The sequence below is a fragment of the Penaeus japonicus genome, unplaced genomic scaffold (assembly GCF_977035675.1).
Source record: "Penaeus japonicus unplaced genomic scaffold, GWHDUDI00000001_assembly GWHDUDI00000013, whole genome shotgun sequence".
NCBI classification, from domain to species: Eukaryota; Metazoa; Arthropoda; class Malacostraca; order Decapoda; family Penaeidae; genus Penaeus; species Penaeus japonicus.
Genome location: NW_028234415.1, coordinates 26,286,676 through 26,291,675, shown reverse-complemented (window position 1 = coordinate 26,291,675; position 5,000 = coordinate 26,286,676). Strand labels below are relative to the sequence as shown.

The window sequence follows — 5,000 nt, the reverse complement described above, 5'->3', positions numbered from 1 at the left end:
TCCGCTGTCTTTTCCTTTTCCTCATTCTATTTGTTTGTTCTTCCTCTTTTCCATGTCCCCCTTTTTATTTTTTACAATTTTCTTCTCTTTTTCTTTTCCTTCCTCTTTTATTCTTCGTATTCTTAGTCTTCCTTTTCCTTTTTTCTCCCCCTCCTCTTCCTCCTCCACGTCTTCCTCTTCCATCTCCTCTTCCTCTTCCATCTCCTCCTCCTCCTCCTCCTCCTCCTCCTCCTCCTCCTCCTCTTTCTCCTCCTCCTCTTTCTCCTCCTCCTCCTCTTTCTCCTCCTCCTCCTCCTCCTCCTCTTTCTCCTCCTCCCTACCCCCTACCCACCCATTGCCTCAACTGAACCTGACCGGGAGAGAGAGAAAAAAAACTCGTCTGGTGGAACTTGCCAGCGGAGCCGCCCAACCTTGTCAGGGCCGGTGACATGTTTCCAGTGCCGTTTAAAAATCCTTAGATTTGTCACTCGCCTGTGTCATCCGGACACGTGAGGTACTGGACACGGATTTTGATTTTGGCGGTGGTGTTCTTGTTGTATCTTGTTCCGTATGTATTTCGTGGGGATAGAATTCTCTCTTCTCGCTGTTTATTTCATCTTTTGCCTTCCACCTCGTTCGTGTAGCAGACCCGGATTAGCGGGCGTTCGTCGGGAATCACTTGGCTGCGCTGATTAAATTTCCCGCCATAGATTACTTCGCCACAAGGAGGCTAATGGGAAAGTTAGTGGGAACTTTCACGGCATTCCCGCGGGCACTCTTTTCCTCTTTGCTTTTAATTTTTGCCGTTTTGAAATCTTCCTTTCCGTAGGTTGTCGTAAATGGGGGTTTGATTTTATGCAATTTACATTTTTATTTATTTTTCTTGCACAATTCGGTTTGTAAGTTGATTATTTATTATGTTTTTTTGTGCAATTTAAGATATTTGAAAAAATATTTGCTTTTCAAGTATGGAATTAGCATTTTATTTAAATTACTGATTCGTGTAAATAAGAAGTACGCCGAGTCCTTCCCCTTTTTAGGGATTTTGGTGCATTCTTTGCCGCGTAAACAAATGACAACCACCCATATTCCCGCGTATTTTTCTCCCCTTCCGTCTTTTGAGAAAGCCGCAGAAATAGACATCTCTGGTATTTTTCCTCGCCGCTGAAGATGTTGGTGGGTCAGAATTGGATTGAGGGGCAAATATTGGATTACTTGCAAGAGGAGGACGTTTGCGAAGGGATTGTTCCTCCCTTTCGCGCCGCCGCGGGAGAAGCTGCTCCTCCGCCGCCGCTTGGTGGAGGCCCCGTCTCGAGGGAGGTTCATTTGCGAGGGGCTTGGTATTTGTTGCTAGCATGTATACGTACGCGTGCACGCGCGCGCGCACGCACACACACACACACACACACACACACACACACACACACACACACACACACACACACACACACACACACACACACACACACACACACACACAAATAATGATAATAATAGTAATAATATTAATGATATTAATAATAGTAATAACAATGATAATGTATTACATCTCGAATAATTTTCGACCTTTTGTTCCCGACCGACGCGAGTTTACAAACAGACATCCAAATCTACTTTTAAACATCTCAATGGCGCGGAAGGCAGGACGATTTCCAAAGATCTCGAGGAGTTAATTGAATTTTTACTTAACGAGGTGCGTGTGAGAAGTCGAAACAATTTTAAGGTTTCTAGCGAGAAAAGAAACCACGTTTTTTATCATTTATTTTGTTTTATACATATTGTCAGCTGAATCAATTAATTTTCTTGTACATTTTATTTTTTTCCATGTACATTTTATTTCTTCCTTCTGAATGTAATCGTAGTTAGCATTTGCATGGCGATCTTATCATAGTGTATCCTGACAGTATCGCACTTTATCTATGACATATATGTCAGTGACAATGAGAGCGATGACACGAGAAAGTCAAGACGCGAGAGCTTACAGTATCTAGGGTGACGGTCATGTGCAGCCTTAAGAAAAATGTCTTTAAAAGTTTCTCTAATGTCTTTTAAGGTTAGGAAGCCACATCCAACGCAAGGATTCAGGTGTAAATGCGTGGAAAGCGTCGCGAAATCTGCGCTTAAGCCACATTATACTTCGTAGACGTCTGTGTTTGCTTGTTTGCTTGCTTGTTTCATTGCGAGAACCAGATACAAGTTGGCAAGACTGTTGTGTTCTTGTTATTTTTTTTCGTTCATGCACAACCTGTTCCTGGAAATTATTGATTAACTAACGGCATGCCTCGAATAGAAAGTCATCCAAGGTTGTTATAAGGCGGGATGAACGGGTTGCAGAGTATGGAAGGTTCATCTCTCTCTCTCTATCTATCTATTTATCTATCGCAATCTCTTCTACTCTCTCTTCCTTACACTCTCTCTCTTACTTTTTTTTATCGCTTTCTTTTTCTATTACACAAACCTTTCCCTTTCCCTTATCTCCTATATCGTCAACGCCCATGTATTCAGATGAAGAAAGTAGTGCAGTACTATTGTTCTATGCTAATTATTTAATACACGTATCACCTCTGTTCTCTCGGGCGGCTTCCTCCCTTTCTCTCTCCCTTCCTCCCTCCCTCCCTCCATACTATTTTTCCTTTCTCTTCCTTCCCTCCTTTTCCCTCCTTTTCCCTCCTTTTCCCTCCTTTTCCCTCCTTTTCCCTCACCTCACCCGCAAAGTCTCATGTTTATGTGACTCGCATTTACATGATACCCACTTTTATTTTACTGAGTTTCCTTTCCTTTTCTGTCAAGGTTAATATCTCATCCGATTTCCGTTCGACTGTGAAAATAGCAATGCGTGAATATTTTCGGGAGGAAAGTGTGGTAAGGCAGAGTAAGCCTTTGCTTTTAAACATATTGGGATAAAGATAAAATGTGTCTGCGCGAAAATTTCTGTCCACCGAAACTTTGCTTGACTTTTTTGTTTCATTTATGTTGTGATTCGCATGCATACTCTGTATTATTTAAAATTGTTCGTAGTCCTCTGATAGTTAAAAGATGAATATCTTTGCTTTAGTGGAACTAATTCGTACTTGTTATTTTAGTGAATCAAACACTTGGTTTCACTATAGTCGTTCATATCAAGTAAAAAGGAGGTAAAAAGCAACAGCCAAAGAAAGGAGGGATGGAGGGCAAGAGACACGTACATGCACTCTGCGCTCGGCAGCGGCAGATAGTATTGAGACACCAGGCTCGTTTCTCTGCCTTGTCCTCGTTCGTCTTTTGTTTTCTGGGACATGTTACGCTCATTCTAATTTGTCCGCTTTTTTTCTTCTTTTTTTTTCCTTTTTTTACTTGAAGGTATATAAGCAGAGTATTGTCTGTGTATAAACTTACTAATGTGTTTCATGAAAAGAGGGCGCTGGTGTTGACTCGTCTTTTTTGTTTTTTGTTTTTTGTTTTTTTCTCTCGTTTGTTTCTCTTTTGACGTAATGTTCTAAGGTTTGTGTTTCAATTGTGTGGATGTGTACTGTTTATGTTGTTTGCCTAACATGGTCTTGTCATCTTAATGCAGGACGCCAAGATGTGAGAAAATAAAGCCCCTTTTTGACTTTCTGTGACTGAAAAATAAGAAAAAAAAAGTAAAAATGTCGAACAGAGAAAATACGATAATCGAACAATGAAGGGAAGAAAACGTGTGGTTCTGATCAGTCGGAAACGAAGTGACAAAGAAAAAGAAAACACACAAAGAAAACAAGGAAAAGAAGAAACACTTGACTCTCCCTAAAAGCTCAACCTCAAAGAATCGGACAAAAAAAAAACACCCCTATACCATCTCAAGAACAAGAACCTCAACCCTATAACCCTTGCCCCCCCTCCCCCATCATCTCCCCCTACACCACCCTCCCTCCCACTTTGCCCCTACACCCTGCCAGCGCTGACTAGATGAGCTCAGACTCGCCTCCGCTCGCCTTGCAAATCCTCATCCTCCTCAACATGGCGAGTGTGTCGGTGCTGGTGTACGGTGTGGGCGTGGCAGTGAGGTCGGGCGCCACTCTCGGGGGTCTGATGCTCTTCCTGTACATCGCCATCATCCTGTACATCCTGTACAATTCGTCTCTTCTCCCGCCCATCATTTGCACGTCGTAAGTCATGGGGTTTGGATGGTGGAGTCCTTTTTTCGAATTCGTGGAAAAATATGGATTAGTTGATCTATGTTTTTTTTTTCTTTTTCTTTTATTCATATATATATATATTTTTTACATATATCATACAAGCAACGGGCGGTAATAATCGGATCGTTTGTATATATATCACAAGGACACATCGAGACACAATCATAGTAATTATCTAATTAAAAACTCTCTCTTGTCGACCGCAGGCCTTCCTGCCCTGATTTCAGTTGACAAGTGTTTGTGCATTATTATCATAATTATTGTCATTATTATTGTTACTGTTATTATCATCATTAGCATTATCATCACCATTATCATCATCATCCTTATTATCATATTGTCATCATTATTATTATTTTCATCATTATCATTATCGATGTCATTATTATTGTTGTTGTTGTTGATGTTATTATTACTTTACCATTTTTACATTAGTGAAGAGGAATGGTTCTGTTATGCTTCATTATACAATCAATCTAATAATTTGGAAAAAAAATACTAATTGAGAGAGACCAAGTGTCTTATTTACAAAGAACATGGATAACATTAACGACACTATGCAATCACCTATATACCACTTTCCTCTCACTTGCTTTTATAACATTTCCATCGATTCTAATTTCTGTCCCCATTAAAACAATCAAACAAACAAACACTACCCCCGTGAAACTTCACTCCCCCCACAAGGCAGGACTCAACTTCAGACTTCCTTCGAGAATATTCCAGAAACTCGGTCCTCCGCCTCCGAGTCTTCGCCCTGTATTCTCCATTATCTCGCCGCTCACTTCTCCTAAGTCATTCTAAGTCGCTTGCAGGTCGTTATCCTGATTTTCTTATACCTCTCTTTCTCTCTTGTGTCTCTCTTCG

The 5,000-nt window shown here is 40.9% G+C and overlaps 1 protein-coding gene across 4 annotated transcripts in view; it reads left to right on the top strand.

Moving 5' to 3' along the window:
* Positions 1-5,000, top strand: part of RhoGEF3 (Rho guanine nucleotide exchange factor 3) — a 336,003-nt gene that overhangs the window by 260,231 nt on the left and 70,772 nt on the right. The gene's annotated exons all lie outside the window — the stretch shown is intronic.